Raw genomic sequence first — 17,268 nt, 5'->3', positions numbered from 1 at the left:
ATGGCCCAGAAGAGCCAGAGTTGGGGCTCTATAGGGCCCAATGCTCGGGGCAGGGGCTCTCTCAGCAGGGTCAAAGTGCAGCACTACTCTGGACACCCTGGGATTACCCCTTTCCTGGTGGGCCCACTCCTTACTCCTGGATCACTGGGGGCTCACTTCCCCTCTTCTAAGGGATGTTGAGTTCAGGTCATTTCAAGCTTATTTCCTGTCCTCAACCATCCTGCGATGTAATGAGAAAGATCTTTCTCTAACGAGGCAAAAACTCTTAAATTCAGTCTCTGTGGGGCACTCAGTTTGGAAGGTTATCTCACTCTGTAGCGGAATCTTAGCTTTCTCTGAGCAGGTCCCCTGCCTTGGGGCTTACAAGCCACAGGCTTGCCCATGAGACCCTGTCCCCACACCTGCAGGTACAGTGCGGGCCACCCCCTTCCTGTTCTAGACCTCCTGGAGGCTGTCAGCTCCCCGCTGGCTCCCCCATCCCAGGCCCTTTGCTGCTCAGACTGTCATCTAGGAAACATGCAGGCAGATGTTTCTGGCGAGCTATGGGGCTGCGGTTAACCTGCAGGGAGCCAGAGAGGGTGAATGCACTGCTGGGGGTGTTCTCTCCCCCTGCCCCCCACCCCCGCCTCCCCTTCCCACCCCCCTCCCCCTGTCCCTGCCACCTGGGCTCTCTGATGAGTGACTACGTGTGTATTTATAGCCACAATGACTGTGGTGGGTGCACTTCGGCCTCTGAATTAAATTCCCCTCCAGCTGCCTGCAGGGTCAGGAGGCCCTGAGTCTGCAGCTCGAGCTACAAGGCCCTGATGCGGCACAGGGGGGCCCACTGTGCTGGGTCTCTAAAGCTGGAGGCCCCTTCCACAGATGAGGAAACTGAGGCAAACTGAGGGGCAGGGGCTTGGCCCAAGCATGCTGACTCCAGGGGCCTGTCTGTGGACTCTGCAAACAGCAGCCCCTCCTGAGAGTGGGGGCAGCTACGCAGGGTGACCCCAGCCGAAGTCACAGGGGGAGGTGCTCCCTGGAGCCCACCCCTGAGGGGCGTGCGTCCCCCACCCTGGGCCGTGTCACCCAGAGCCACTCCAGGGAAGCCAGATGATACTTTGGGAGACATGGTGACAGGGGAATTTTGCCAAGTCCCGTTTACAAAGTAAAGCAGAACAAACCTGTGTGTGTCCGTGTGTGCGTGCATGTGTACAAGAGGTTTGTTTGGCATGTGTAACTATACAAGTGTGTGTTAGGGTGTGTGCATGTGTGGATATGTGTATGCGTGGGAATGTGTGTTTATATGTGTGTTTCGTGTGTACATGTAACCAAATGTGTGTGTATGTGTGTGTGTCTCAGTTTATAAGAGCACACGTGTGTCTTTGTGTGTACATTTGTGTGTCGTGTATGTGTGTGTATGTGTGGAGGGAAGCCCACACCATGGCATGTCACCTCCTGGTCGTGTCCCCTCCCAGGGGAGGCAGCAGCAGGACAGTGACAAGCTGTCTGTGTTGGCCAGTCTTCCCTCCTGTCATCATCTTTTGCCCCAATTTTTGTCTGCTAAAGGCTTCTCTGGGGCCTGCTACTTTTTCCGTGATGCCTGGAGACTCTCTGTCCTTCTCATTAATGAGGATGTGCACGTTCCTCTGGGAAATTTTGGAAAATACAGAAGAGCACAAGGAAAAAATAAAAATCACCCTTAGTCCCAACACCCAGCGTCCTGGCTGTGGCTTAACTTTCCTCTGTGGGCTACAGCTGGGACTTGGGGGGACAGGAGAGGAGAGAAACCCGAGCACCATTGTCACCCCAGGGCCCTTGGTCCCTGACCCCACACCGATCAAGTCTTTGGGAACTGGCGGCTCCTAAATCGTCTTCTTCTGTTGTTGCTGAATTCGCCGTGGTTCACAAAGCCCCTGAGGTGACTGGTTTGGCCTGAGCTGTGAAGACAGACACACTGACCTGGGTTTAAATCAGGGTTTCACTGACCTTCACTTTGGTTGGGTCAGTCACTTAACTCTCCCAGACTCAATTTCCTTATCTCTAAAATGGGATAAAAGTAAGTACCTCAGAGGGTAGTTGTCAGGGTGCCCCTTCCCACCCCACCTCATGCTTCTGGTGGCTTCCCTGGCAGTGGCTATATCTCCGCTGTGGTTTCAGCTCCTTCCAGGTGGCCTGAACCATGGGCTCTGGTAACCTCACCTCTTTGTGTCTTTTTCTGTCTTGGCCCTTGTGTGGCAGTGAGTTCCTGCTGTAGCTAAACTCTCTGGTCACATTGCCACCTTGTTTGGTTCCTCAGAAAGTCCAAGCTGCAAAACAGATCTCCTTTATTAAATTCCCTCGGTTGAAAGAACTTGTGTGGTATTGGTTTCGCGCTGGGACCTAACTGATAGAGACACGGCATGCACGGCAGTGTCTGGAGTATAGAGGATACTCAACGTGTGGCACTTGGGTCTGTGGTTGTGTCCCTGCTGGGCTGGTGACCACCTCACCAGTGAACCTGTCCTCCAGGTGAAGAAGTCAGGATCCCTGCCTTCTCCCTACTCTTGATCAAAGCCCTCGCTAGACAAATTTAGTTTCTTGAATAGCATGGCCTAGGGGTAAGGGGATGGATTCGGGGGTAAGGCAGCCCGGGGTTTGAATCTCAGATTCACCATCACTAGCTGGGTGGCCTTGAGCAGATCATTTCAACTCGGCTGCACCATCTAAAACCAGGGGATAAGACCAGTGATTGATAGGGAAGTGTCGGTGACGTGCTCGGTGTAGATGAAGTTACCATGTTTGTTAACTATTATGATTAATATTCTCACCACTGTCCCTTCTTTTAAGAACTTGGGGTCTTTTCACTTGGATTTGAGTCAGTGGACATAAAAGTGGCTCGCCCCTACTCCTTGATGTGAAAAGCTCAAAGTTTGCTGGGAAAGGGTGAGCAGATTTGCATAGGGGTGGAGAATCATTGTGGGAAGAAAAAGATAAAGACCCAGAGCCTTCCCTTTTGATGCTGGCCTCAGAGCATCTTGAGAGGGTTGAGGTGGTCACTGAAAGGTTGTGGACTTTGCCCTGATAGAGACTGTGCCTGGTGGGGTCTTGAGTGTGCAGAGCCAAGGGCTAAGTGGTCACAGAGGGAGGGCTGGCTTGGCACACATGCAGCTGAGGACAGAGGCACGTAGTGAAGGGCTGTAACTCTGGACACGAATCTGCTTCTCCACAAGACACTTAGAAGTTGTTCTTAGAATTCACCTTGCCCCTTCTCTCCTCCTCTTGGCCCGCATATTTGCTTCTGCCTGAAGTGCCTTTTCATTTCTTATCCATCCAGCAAACTTCTATACACACTTCAAGTCCCAGCTGAGCCATCACCCATGGGGGCCTTTGGTGACATCCCCAGGCAGGATTAAACGCATCATTCTCTGTGCTCAGAGCTTGTTCATTCCTCTCTTGTGGCGCTTAGCAGCCCTCTCCTGGGTACTCCGAGTCGCTTCTGTGCCCTTGCGGTGTGGCACTTTGCCCATCCTCCTCTGCGCCTGCATCCTAGTTTGCACATCACATTCCTATGGTAACAGCAAGAAGGATAGGTGGTAACTGTCGGGAGCTGTACCTACGTGCCGAGTGCCTGATGGGCATCACCTCGCTGAACCCTCACCCCTTCCCCCTGGGGTCCCCTCTCACAGATGAGGAGGCAGACCCGCGGCTGCCTGGCTCCGGAGTCTGTGCCCTTAATGGCCATCATTTTGCTTGTGAACCGCCCCCCAGGGGAAAGCGCCGGCTTATTCCCGCTTTTGTGTACCTAGTCGCTGGCGGCCTTAAGGAACGCCAGAAGGGAGAAAATAACCCTCCACTGTGCTGAGGTGCCAAGATTTACTGAACCATTTCCCTTAAGCGGCGGTGACTACTTCCGGACCCATCTCCTTCTCCGTCCGGATTATTTTCTTTGGGTCGGCTCCTGGAGCGAAGTCTGGGCCCGAGGATGTGGCGCGTCCTGGCGCTGCCACGTCAGCCGCCACCCCCCCCCGCCCCCCGCCCCGGGCGCCCGCAGCGCAGGGCTGGCCCCACTGCCCGGCGGCCCCGCAGGCCGCGTCTCACCTCCACGTGGCGCTGGCCGCCGCCCCCGAGCCGGGCCGGCGGGGTGCAGGGGGCGCCCCGGCTCCCTCCCGGCCGCGCGGGCAGCGCTTCGGCCCGGCGGAGGGGAGCAGCCCCAGGCCGTCCTCGCCTGACCGCTGCTCTGCCTCCGGCGTCCTTATTTGGAGGGACGCGAGGTGGGGAGAGAGGAGGGTGGAGGGAGGCAGCCCTGGGAGAAAGATGCGGGGCGCAGGGAGGCGGGGAGACGGGGACGGGGTGGCCCTGAGTGTGAGGGCGGGCGGGGGTGGGGGCGCGGTTAAGCCTTCAGTCCCCCTTCCCATCGCTGCAGGGCTGGGGCGCAGCAGCTCCCCGGTTTCTGCAGACCTTCCCTTCCCATCCTTGGCTTACAGAGGGAAAGGCACATTGTCGCCCTAATCTGGGGCTGGAGGAGCTCTTTTCCAGCCTGAGTAGCACGGAGTGGGGTGAGGGTGGGGCGTGGGGGGGATGCAGGCCCCTCGCCCTCCCAGCTGGATCTCCTCCTTCCTTCTCTCCTCCCCTTTTCATCTGCTTCCACGTCTTCTAGCATTTGCGCTCTACCTGCAAATAGGAGGCCAGAGACACCTGCATGGGCCAGGTGAGCCCAGAGACACCCAGGCAAGGACAGAGACACTCAGTTTAACTCAGGCACCTAGTTAATGGTACGCTAATCAGTTAAGATCTATTTGTCTGTATGTTTTAGGGTTGCCAGATAAAGTCCAGGAGGCCTAGTTAAATTTGAATTTCCGGTAGGCAATGAATAATATTTTTAATACAAATTTATCCCATGCAATATTTAATATAAATATGCCCCAATATTGTGTGGGACACACTTATACACTAAAAAAAATTTATTTATTGCTCATCTGAAATTCGAAGTGAGCTAGGCATCCAAGGTTTTTATTTGCTGAATCTGGCAACCCTAGTGTATTTTCCTTTTCCAGAATTCTAAACCCTCAGAATTCTTCCCCCCTCCCCCACCCCACCTCCCTTTTTCACCTTCTTGGTGGAGGTTCAGCTTCTCCTAGACCCCAGCTCTTTTTAATTTCCCTCCTCCCCTGGGTTTTATTTACTTTAGCAACGTCACACTGGGTCTCAGTTTCAAAGTCTTTGATGTTATTAGCAGAGTCTCGGGTTGAGGTAGCACAAGCTTTTAGGAAGGTTTCTTCAGGACATTGGGAGGAAATTAAACCTCGGAAAATATGCTTGACATTTTTTTTTCCTTCTAAAAAGAAAGTCTGCGGATCGGGCTCCGTTATGGTCACGGGAGCACGAACAGCGGAGTTAAGGCCAAAAACCTCATTTCTCAAGCCTCCACCAGCTGCAGCCCCAGCCAATGGGTGATTTATCTCCAGCTGCATTGGCAGCTTTCTCAGGGTTTCCATCCTTAGCTGACCTTGTCCAGGGAGGCCCTGAACTTGGAGGCTCAAAGGGATTGGAGAAATCAGTGAGACTGGGGCTTCCCAAACTATACTGTGCACACAGATAGGGAGCTTTTACTGGTCTCAGCGCCTGGGCTTATCAACTCAGGATCTCCAGGGGTGGGACCTAGGCATCATGATTTAAAAAATAACTCCTCAGACGATTCTAGTTTGAGAGCCAGTGAACCGGAGCAGTGCTTCTCTGGCTGGCAGGAGCTGATGGGGAAATACCCTAGCTTCTTCTCCGCTGGGATAACTCTGAAGCACGTGGTCCTCATCTGTTGGTCACCTCTATCCTGAGTGGCCCGTTTGCCCACAGCAGTAACTGGCTCTGTAAAATGCTCTTTACTGGCTCCCCTCACTTCCTGGGAAGTGCCAGGTGCTTTTGGTGGCAAGCAACAGAAACCAGATTTGGGCTCTGACATCCTTTCCCTTCAATTTTCTCATCTGCTTGCTTCTGTAGGTCAATTTTATTCTTAGCTGGCTTCCCTCATGTTGCAGGCCTGCACTCTCTAGATTGCATCTATGTTCCAGAATTTCCCTCTTCAAGATAGCAGGATCACTACCTGCAGCATTCCCTGGGAATTCTTTTGCTAAATGACTTCAGTGTGGGTTATATGTACCAGCCACTATGCAAGGGGGCTAGGACTTCCCGAAATTGGCTTATACCAGTCAAGGCCCACCTGGGTCCAGGGCGGGGTCAGGCACACAATTTGCATGGCTGCCAGGTGGTGGTGGTGGTGGTGGTGATGTTTGGGAGCAACCTCAAGGCCAAAGGAAGGGTGATATGCAAATGAAGGGGGGAGGGATGGGAGAGCAGAGGGGTTGTAGGAGCCCCAAGCATCCTAAGTGGAGTCTGCGACAAGGCAATGTACTTTCACAGCCATGTCCTCTGAGGCTCTCAAACTCTTGTATCAGCTCTTGGCAAAGCTATTCTTTCCACTGCAGAAGTTGTTGTTCATTGGCTTGGCTGTGTCTAAGGAAGGGTCCTCCAGGATGGATCCTGGGACAAGGACTCATGTGCCTGTGATTTATTAAGGGAGTTCTCCCAGGAGAAGCTGAAGAGAGTGAAGGCAGTGGGTCAGGAGTCGGGGCGAGGGGCCAAGCCAGGGACGATCTCAGACAAAGTCCCGCAGAGGGTGGCTTCAGCCCGGTTCTCGGGAGCTCTGGAGTGTGAGGGTACTCAGGGTTATCTTGACTCAAGGCAGGAGGGCTGGACTTCCATATACCGGTTCTCATTAGTCCTTCTCCAAGGATGGCAGGTGTGGGACACGTGGGGAGAAACATGGAAGTTCTAGGTGCCTTGGGCATACTGCCTCCCAGCAAGGAGCTCCAGCAGCTCGAGGCGGCCCTCCCAAAGGAGCCACAGGTGCACTCTTGGGAACGCAAAAGCACTTCAGACCTGGAAGGAGTCCAGGGCACACGATAGTGGAAGGGGACCTGAGGGATGGGTGGAGCTCTGACGTTGCCCACTGCAGACAGAGGGGGGCCCACGCTCTTACCCTTACACCAGAGGTCTTCAGCTCTGACCTGCAGGCCGAGCCCTCAGATGCGCTGTGTTTAGCCCACCCTGTGCTGACCTGTCAGTGCCTTAAACAGCAAAACTGTGAAGGTCTTTTGGGTAAGAGTAGTGTGTCTTCTTCAGGAGCCCGGACAGTGGACAATTAAGTCCTAAACACTGCATTTTAATATTGGGAATTAACCTATTTAAATATATTGTGATTACTGACAGTTACATTGATTGATTTTATCTCCTCTGCTGTTTTCTATTTACTATGTTTTCTTGTTACTTTGGGATTAGTTGTCAACATTTAAATCTCAGGCGATTTTTACACAAATATCCAGATCAGATTTGTTACGGCCCTATGGCTGTAGTTGGTGGATTCCAGAGTCTGCTCATCCTGAGCAGTTTCACCTGGTGGCCCTGATACCACAGCCCCCACCACTCTCTATTGTGCCCCAAACACATGCACTATAATTTTTCTTAATAGGAAAAGTGAAGAGGAAAGATAACTGTACTCGCATCTCTAAAGTAGAGGGAAATGCATGGCCCAAGGATGGTTAATGTGGATACAAGATGTGTCCGTGTCTGAAGAACACAGCTCAAGACGCCATTAAGAAGCCTCCATCATGGTGCCCGTGGGGCATCTGCGTTTGCCCCTCCTGCTATAAGCTCTGTGCCCTCATCAGACTCCACCTTTTCCGCCGCGATCCAGCTGCCCAGCGGCCCCTCTCCCAGTGCCGTTTTGTTACTAGCAGCTGTTTTTCCCCTTCCAGCTCTCCAAGTGCTGATTTCATTTCTTTCCCGACAGAAGTTTGGAGCCAGGAGGGAAATGGTTTGGCAGGAAATCAACAAGCGATGGGAGGAAGAAGACAGCGTGGAGAAAGCAGATGCCGGGTAGAAGTCTGCGATGTGGGGTCTGAGTGAAGACTGGACCAGGCTCTGAAGACCTCCGGGTGGCAAGAAGCCCTGGGAGTGCTGGGGTGGGGGCAGGGGGGCAGCAGTCTCTGTGGAATTTGCTTGGTCTCTTCCGAGTTGCTCTCAACCCGTTTAGCTGGGGTGAATCCCCAAGAGTTCTTTTCCCCAATAATTTTGCTCTCCAGTATAGCCGGAGAGAGGTTAGGACAAGCTGTGGGGAGGAGGAGGGGGACACCAGGGCCCAAGCAGACAGGAGATGTTTTGCACTTACGTTGTAAGTTGACTGTGCCGTGGGGAGCAGTCTTGGGGAGATAATGAGAGATTTAGGATGATCAAAGACTAGAAAGCAGTAGTCTTTTGTAGGCAAACAAGGCTCAGGGCCAGAGGCTCTGGGAAGGGTGGCCCAGGTCAGGAGGAGCCTGGTCCTGGGGTCTCACCACGTCCCACTTCACACCCCAGCCGCAGCAGCCGCCTTGCTTTCCTCCTCCAAATCCCCGACTCCTCTCACCCCAGCCAAGCCAACATCTTTGACTGAGTTCTGGAAAAATTCCTTTCTCCTTAACTATGCCATAAAAGGGCTGAAAATTTCCAAAAGGAACTCTTAGCTGAGACAGAGAGGGGAAAACCCAGCACAGAGAAACGGGTGAGGTTACCAGTGCAGGCTTCTGAGTCCAACTTGACCACACGGCTGGTGGAAAGTCGGCGTGGTGGGCCTTGTGGAGGAGCTGCCTGCTGCTTGGAATTCCCTGACTCAGCCCCGCCTGGCGTGGAGGCCGGCAAACACAGGCCAAGTTCTGGATGGAGATGTGGCCGCTGGGGATGGCAGTGGGGGTGGGGTGCCTGCTTCCAGCCTTGCGGGACCTCAGTGTTTCTCAGAGGCTGCAGGGCTGAGGTCCTAGTCTGGGAGGGGGCTCTCCACACCCTCACCCCACCCTAGTCTGAGCCCTGCTGTGGGTGTTCCCACCCTGCCTCCTCTCATGAGGAAGGCCCCAATCTCCTTCTTCAGTCTTCTCCTGGAAGTTACTGGCTCCTGGCTTGGGATAGCCTAGCACCCCTCTCCCCACACCCCCAAATCTCTGGCTGGTTCCACCCTGGAGCTGCCATGATGCACTGGGCCCCCCAGTGGGTCCTCACACTCCTCGAGGCTCCCTGTCTCTAAGCCTGCATCACCTTGGGGTTCCCTTGGAGTCTGGTTTCTGACTTGAGGGACTGAACTCATCCACAAGGAAGACATGGCTGATCTCGCCAAGTGCCAAGGCTTTAAAAATATCTTATTTTTCAAAATAGGTAATACATCTGCATGTTGATGTAATCACATGTGAAACCTAAGTGGCTTTCATCTCTCTACCCCTTCCGCTCTCCAGAGGAAAGCACTGCATCTTCCAAAAATATTCTCTGCAAGCTTATGTATATCTTTTATGCAAGATATGTATATGTGTGTGTGTGTATATAAATAAATGTATATATTAAGGTAAGGCACGTGCATGTACACACATGCACACACAGAGTTGGCCCTCCATATCCACAGGTTCCATATTTATGGATTCAACCAGTTGCAGATCAAATATATTTCAAAAAAAAATTCCAGAAAGTTCCAAAAAGCAAAACTTGAATTTGCTGTGCAGGCCAACATTGTGTTAAGTATTATCAGCAATCTAGAGATGATTTAATGTATGCGGGAGGACGTGGGTAGTATATATGCAAACACTACACCGTTTTATACGCGGGACTTGAGCATCGCAGAGTTTGGTGTATGCCGGGGGTGGGGTGAGTCCCAGTCCAGCTGTGGACACCGGGAAGGATGACTGTATATAAATTCATTTAATATGTTTTGGAGATAATTTCATATCAGTACAGAAAGCGCTTCTTCACTAAAAAAAAAATGGCTGCTTCGTATCCCATGTAGGATCGCAGATTTATTTAACCAGTTCTTCATTGCCAGGTGTTTGGGTTGCCCCCAGTCTTGCTGTCTCACTAAGCCGCACTGAGCATCTTTATCTCCGTAACTAGGCTGCCTGCCATGAGTGCCTGTGTGTCTGTAGGATGAATCTTGGCAGTGGTATTGCTTGGGCAAAAGAGATGAGCGTTTTTAATTTTTATAAATATTGTCAAAATGCCCTCTAGAGCAACTGTACTGATTTTTTACCTCCCTTCAACAGTGTTTGAGAGCGTCTATTCTCCATGCCCTCAGCCACACACAGGGCTATCCAACTTTGTGATATTTGCCAGTCCAGGAGCTAAATGTAATTGCTATGCAATAGTCACTATAATTCTTGCTCCTTTTATTACAAGTGTGGTTAAGCATCTTTCATGTGTTTCAAAGCCATTTATATCCATATCTATGAGCTCAGCTCCATCCTTTTCCATCTTTTTAAAACTGGGTTGTTGGTCTTTTTCTTATTGATATCTACACGTGCTTTATATATTAAGGAAATTGACCTTTGCAAAACACACATGTTGTAAATACTTTTTGTACTTTGTTGTTTGTCTTTTGACTTATTTGACATTTGACATTTTTTATGTAATTAAATTTTTTACTTAAAAAAATGCCTTCCGGGTTTTGTGTTATGCTAAGGAAAGTCTTTCCCACTCTGAGATTTTTAAAAAAAATTATTCCATTTTTTCTCATGCTTATAAAATATTCCATTTTAATGTTTAAATTTCTGATCCATCTGGAATTTGTTTATTGAAGTGTATTTGATGTACAATATTACGTTAGTGTTGGGTGTACAACATAGCAATTTGACAATGAAATATATTATGAAATGATCACAGTAATAATTCTAGTAACCACCTGTCACCATACAGAATTAGTATTATTTACTATATTCTCTAAGCTGTATATTATATCCCTGTGACTTATTTATTTATAACTGGAAGTTTGTATCTCTTAATCCCCTTTATCTACTTCACCCCCGCCCCATGAACACCAGTTTGTTCTCCATGTTTATGAGTCTGTTTCTGTTTTATTTTGTTTGTTTGCTTTTCAGATTCCACATATAAGTAAAATCACACAGTATTTGTCTTTCTCTGTCTGACTTATTTCACTTAGCATACTACCCACTAGGTCCATCCATGGTGTCACAAATGGCAGGATTTCGTTCCTTTTTATGGCTGAATAATATTCCATTATATATATGTGTTACACACACATATATGCCACATCTTCTTTATCCAGTCATTTTTTGCTGGACAGTTAGGTTGCTTCCACTTTTTTGCTATTGTAAATAATGCTGCAATGAACATAGGGTACATCTATCAAGTATTTCAAATCAAATAATATTTCAAATTAGCATTTTTTCTTCAGGTAAATACCCAAGAGTGGAATTGCTGGATATTATGGTAGTTCTATTTTTAATTTTTTGAGGAAACTCCATACTGTTATCCAAAGCGGCTGCATTAAGTTACATTCCCACCATCGGTGCATGGGTGTTCCCTTTCCTCCACATCGTCGTCAGCATGTTATTCGTGGTCTTTTTGATGGTAGCTTTTTTGACAGGTGTGAGGTGATATCTCACTGTGGTTTTGATTTGCATTTCCCTGATGATGAGTGATGCTGAGCATGTTTCATATGTCTATTTTGGGGTTAGGAGTAAGGTAGGGAGCCAGTTTTCTTTTCCCCAGATGACCACCCAGTGGTCCCAGAATTGAGACCTTTTGAAGGATCCCTCATTTCTCTGTAGATATAAATTATGAAACACTTTGCTTTGGCACATGTTTTGCAGGGAGGCTGAGGGGAGGCAGGCTGCTGCTGCTGCCTTAGTCTCAGCCCCATTTCCTTGAGCAGTTCAGTCCAGGATCCAAACTTACAGATTCCATTCCGGGCAGCAAAAGCAAAGCAGTTAAGGAGGTTTCTCTCCTTGGGGGAGCGGCTTCTCAGCCCCACCTTCTCTGTCCCTCCCCATAGGGTCACCAAGTCCTCCTTCCACTCGCTTCTGTACCCCTCTCTCTCTGCAGCCGCTGGAGGAGCCCTGGGATGCAGTTGCTTCCATCTCTCTGTACTCCCGGCGCTGCCCTGGTCTGATTCCCGAGGACCCAGTCTGAGCTCCCACCCCAAGGTCCACTTTGTGCTCATCTCCACCGGGGGCTTAGCGGCTTCACCTCACTTCATCTTCAGAGTACACTTCTAGGTGGACACTCACCTACTCATTTTAGAGATGAAGATGATGAGGCTTGGGGAAATTATGCCAGTAGATGGCAAGTTCAGGATTTGAACCCAGTTCTGAACTCTGAACTGCCTTGGGTGCTGTCATCAGAAAGCTGCTAATTTCCCAGCCTCACAGCTGCTCCAGGCAGCCCTGAGAGGGTTCAAGCTCAAGAGCCTTGTCCCAGGCACCCCCAGTTCTCCACATCTCATCGCATCCCAGGATTCCCCACTGCAGGCGCTGCCCAGACAACAAGAACCCCCTCTCTGGGTTCTCATTGGCACTATCAAAACTCTCCTCTTGGGAGACCCATCAGGGCGGACTCACTGATGGCCAACCACGGATGGTAATGAGTTTTAGTTCTCATTATCTCCAGTTTTATAGTAAGGGCAACACAGTGGCCAGTCCACACTCTGGATTGTGGTGAAACTGACCTCACGTGAGGGGAGTGGCATCACTGGGTCCATCCCACCCAAGTCATCAGCCGTCACCCTGCCCCCTCCTGCTGCCGCAGGACCGGGAATTCCCAGGATCACACTCCCTCTGTAAAGGCCACCTGCATAATTGTTTTCTTTTTCTAAATCTGTGCTTATGCAAAGAAAAATGACTTTGGCTTGGCATGTGAAAAAGGTCAGGTCATTACACTGTTGGAAATGTTTACATGCTTGAAAAAAACTGAGAATTCTCTGACCGTGTGGCCCCCTCAGCCCCTTCACAGTGAGCTGCTTCACCCATTTTGTGGAGTCAGAGTGAGTGTTTTTTAAAGGGCACTTGAAAGCATTAGCATTTTAACTGGTTATGCCACCCGGAGGTGGCGGTAGTTCAGCCGGCCGCCAGGGTCAGGTGGAGAGATTTGTTTTTGACTAAAATATGAAAAGCTCCCAACACTCATTCTTTTTTCCTTTCATAAGCAATTGTTTAAAAAGTATTTTTATGTTAATCTTAATTTTTTGCTGACTTCTCACTTAAACAATTTTGAACCATACAAAACTGCAAGAATAATAACAATTAAATTCACCAACAATGAACAGTTTGCCACATTAGCTTCCCGTCTCTCTAGAAACATATACATTGGTCCAAAAAAAAAGTCAGTAATATTTCCTTCCTTCCTTCTTTTCTTCTGTGTCCTTTCTTTTTTTCTTTTTCTTTTTTTTTTTTGCAGAACTATTTGAGAATAAGTTACAGACTCCCCTGACATTTTGCTCAGATATTTATTTCTGCATATATTCTACGATCGTGAACATTCTCCTTCACAAGAACAAAATCATTATCACACCCAATGGATTTTACACAGAGACACATCTAGCCTCTGTGGCCCGTATTCAAATTCCGCCAGTTACCCTAACCACAGCCTTTCCGCCTGGACCCAGCCCCGCCCCATCACCTCCCCCGCTGCAGGGCTCCTCGGTCTCCTGTCACCTGGAACCTTCTCTCACCTGCCTTGTCTTCCGAGAAACTGATATTTGAAAGGGCTCAGGTTGTTCGTTGGGTAGAATTCTCCTCAATTTGGACTTGACTGGTTGCTCCTCATCGAAGAGATTCGGGTTAACTCGTTTTTATTTTGACAGGATCGATCTTAATTTTTATTTTATTTTTGAATAGCTGAGGTACTCATGTGAAACAAAAGCCAGAAGGTATAAAAGAATTCATACCTAAGAGTCTCTCCCTCCCCCGTCCCTTCCTGGAGGCAAACTGGGTTCAGGCTCTGTGTCTCCTTCAGAGACACCACAGGGGAAGCGTCTGAGGACGGCTCCCACACCTCTGCCTGGGGCATTCAGCGCGCGCGCGTGTGTGTGTGTGTGTGTGTGTGTGTGTGTGTGTGTGTCTGTGTTACTCGCTTGCCTAGGAACCTCAGGGGGCCCTTGGAGGGCTCTCTAAGATGCGGGATCAGGGGCTCTGGCCCGGCCCCCTCCTAGCTCTCCTTACTTCACTCTCTTGCCTGGAGGGGACCCAGCACAAGGAGACGGACTGGGACCTGGGACCCTCTACCTCTATCGGAGTGCTTGCACCTGCACCCAAACGAATGTCTCCTTGAGCAATAGAATACAAAGAAACTATAAGGGACTAAAAATACCTGCACGCATGTGCAGCCCGGGCAATTATGCACAATAAGATACAAAAAGGCCACAAACCAATTGCCATTTCTGAGGTTCCCGGGGTAAACGGAGGGGACTGCACGTGATCCCTGCGTCCAGCACCACCAAGGGGGTGGGCAGACCACCTAAGCCACCCGCCGCCCCCACCCTCACCCATTTAAAGAACACGCCCACTCTCCTCAGGGAGCGAACAAGAGCACCAGTTGCTTGTTTTCGCGCCCCCCCCCCCCCCCGCTGCAGCACCGGCCCCAATAAAAGCCTTCTCTGAATTTCTCGCCTTTTATCAATTTCTACTTATTAAAGAGTCCGAGGACCTCAGCTGGTGACAGGAGGAGCCTCTCTCTCAGCCACAGACCCTTACACTTGCTGCTGCTCTCTCGGGAACACGCCCGCTCCTCTCACCTAACCAGCTGCTCGCCCACCAGCCCCTTCCTCCAGGAGGCCATCCCCAAGTCCCCGGCAGGGTTCCATCTCCCAGCAAGGCCCTCTCCGGACACCCTGTTCTCTCTCCTTGCTCCAGGAGGGAGGGACCAGTTCTGATTAAGGGCACCAGGAGCGGGGCTGGAACAGGAGTGGGTGTGACTGTGAGTCCCTCGTGCCACGGCAGGAGATGTCAGGGCCAGGGCTGGGGGCAGAGTGTTGGGACCCCCAGGGCCTGGTCCTGCAGAAGTTTCTCTGTGGTGATTCAGCAATGACAGAAAGGCCAGGATACAGAAGTTAAATGTCCCAGCAGGGGGGCCAGCCGGACGTGCACCAGCAGGTACCCGGCTCCACCAGCCTGAGGCCTGGGACTGGCCTTGGCCCAGACAGTGGATCAGGAACCAGGGACCCCATCAAACAGGGAGGGCGACCTGAGGTCCTGGGGCCAGAGGGGCTGGGGGCTTGGGCTCGGCTGAGTGTTCTGGAGGATTGTTTGGTGGATACTTGACAGCTCAGGAATCACACAGGGTTCTGCCTCCACGTGGCCGGGAGCCATCACCGACAGTGCGTGCTGGCGCCTCACAGGAGGGCAAGGCCGAGGCCCAGCAAGGCTGATGAAAGTCCTGGTCCAAAGTCTGTTAGGCGGCAGGAGGTCCAGGGTGTGACCTTCGACCCTGAGTGTCCCTAGGAAAGGTTAATGGAGGCACTGAACTCTCTCTGCAGACAAAGAAGTTTCACACTTCCATCCTGAGGCCAGAGGGATAGTCCAGTTCAGGAAAAGCACCCTCGTTGGAAGAGGAGCAGGATGGAGGCGGACAAACCTCTGAAGCGCCGCAGGACTCCGTGGGGAGACCCACTCACAGAGAAAGGAAAACCCTGAAGGGACAAGTGCGTGGAGGTGGGTGAAACGAAACGTGTTTTGCTGTTCTAGGTTTTTCCGTGATTTTCACATTTTTTCCTACAATGAATGCCAACTATTTTATATTAGTGAAAAACAACAACAAAAGCCTTTTCAAAGATGATGTACTCATTTCCTGAGACTTCTGGCTCTCAACCTTGGTTGCACAATGGAATCACTTAGGGGGCTTTAAAAATACGGATGCCTGGGTCCCACCCCAGAGTAATTCAGATTTAATTATTTGGGGGTGTGGTCTGCCCAGGTGATTATAATGCACCGCCAGGTTGAGAGCCACTGCCCTAAAAGGAGTGTGCACGGGAGAGGTCAAGTGAAACATCTCTTGTGTGGAGCATCCAAACCCAGGGAGGCCACATTCAGCCGTGTGGGCTGCATTCCTCCAGGGGCGCCGTGGATGTAATCTCTGGGGCGCCCCGTGCCCCCCCGGAGCTGTGCAAGGTGGCAGCCTTGCACATGTGAGTGTGTAACTTACATATTCATAGATACATAATTTTTTAATTGAAGTATAGTTGATTTACCATGTTTCAGGTGTACAGCAAAGTGATTCAGTTATATATATAAATATATTATATATATAAATCTATTCTTTTTCAAAACCTTTCCATTAGAGGTTATTACAAGATATTGCGTATAGTTCCCTGTGCTCCACGGTAGGCCCTTGTTGTTCATCTATTTTACATATGTTAATCCCAAACTCCATAGATATATAATTTAAATGAAGATTGCATTTATTAACTACAACCCTCCAGCAGAAGGGAAAGTTTCTTTCACTAAGATGTACAGAGCAGTTTTTAGAAGACTTCCTTTGTGTCATTAAGGAGTTTAAAATCTGAAGGGCAAGATACCAGCAAAATCCCCCAAAATCAAGAGCCACCATGATCACATCATTCTGGACCCAGAGGTGGCACTGCCCTCGGAGGACTGAAAGGATGGGCCTGAGGGCAGAAGGGCAGGTGGATGTCACCAGCAGATGGTCAGTCAGGGTGTGGCCGGCAGGAACATGGCTGGGGCAGAGGGGCAGTGGTCACGTGGGGGTCTTCAGCCTTTGCCGTGAAGCCTTTTTGTCTCTGCCTGTTGGGGTGACTGCAGTTCTTTGCCACTTCCTCCCATTAAGAGATGGGCTCTAACTCCCTGCTCTTGAATTTGGGCTGGGCTTTGATTTCTTTTGATGAACAGAGTGAGTACAAGTGATTCTTCTATGTAAGTTCCAAGGCTGCGGAGGCCTGTAGCTCCTGCCTTGGCCTCTTGAGTTGTTTCTTCTTGGAACCTACCTGCCATTCTGTGAGGAAGCTCAAGCAGCTGAGTGGAGACACACACACACACACACACACACGGACGGAGGCTTCTGGTCAGCGGCTCTCCGGACCAGCGGCTCAGCCAGTCCAGCCAAACCACGTGAGTGGGGCCATCTGTACTTTCTGGCCATTCCGGGGTCCCAGCTGATACCACACAAAGTAGAAGAACCACCTGGTCAGCCTACAGAATTGTGAGAAATGATAAATTTTTATTGTTTTGAGTCACCAAGCTTTAGGGCAGAAGTAGGTGGAGAAGCAGGGCTCTTCCTGCTCTGCAGGTGGGAGTGGGCTCAGCCTGCTGGAAGATCACATGGGGTTCACTGGCTCTGAGCCTTGTAGGGACAGAGATAAGGGCAGATAAAACACAAGGGTTAAAAGTTTTTTTATATTTATCAAAGTTATATATATGTATATATATGCACATACACACACAGACACACACAAACACACATACACATGTGGCAACAACTCAGATACATCAGAAA

This window comes from Camelus dromedarius, chromosome 18 (genome assembly GCF_036321535.1).
Source record: "Camelus dromedarius isolate mCamDro1 chromosome 18, mCamDro1.pat, whole genome shotgun sequence".
In the NCBI taxonomy this organism is placed as follows: domain Eukaryota; kingdom Metazoa; phylum Chordata; class Mammalia; order Artiodactyla; family Camelidae; genus Camelus; species Camelus dromedarius.
The sequence above is the reverse complement of the archived record's forward strand: the minus strand, read 5'-3'. Positions refer to the sequence as shown.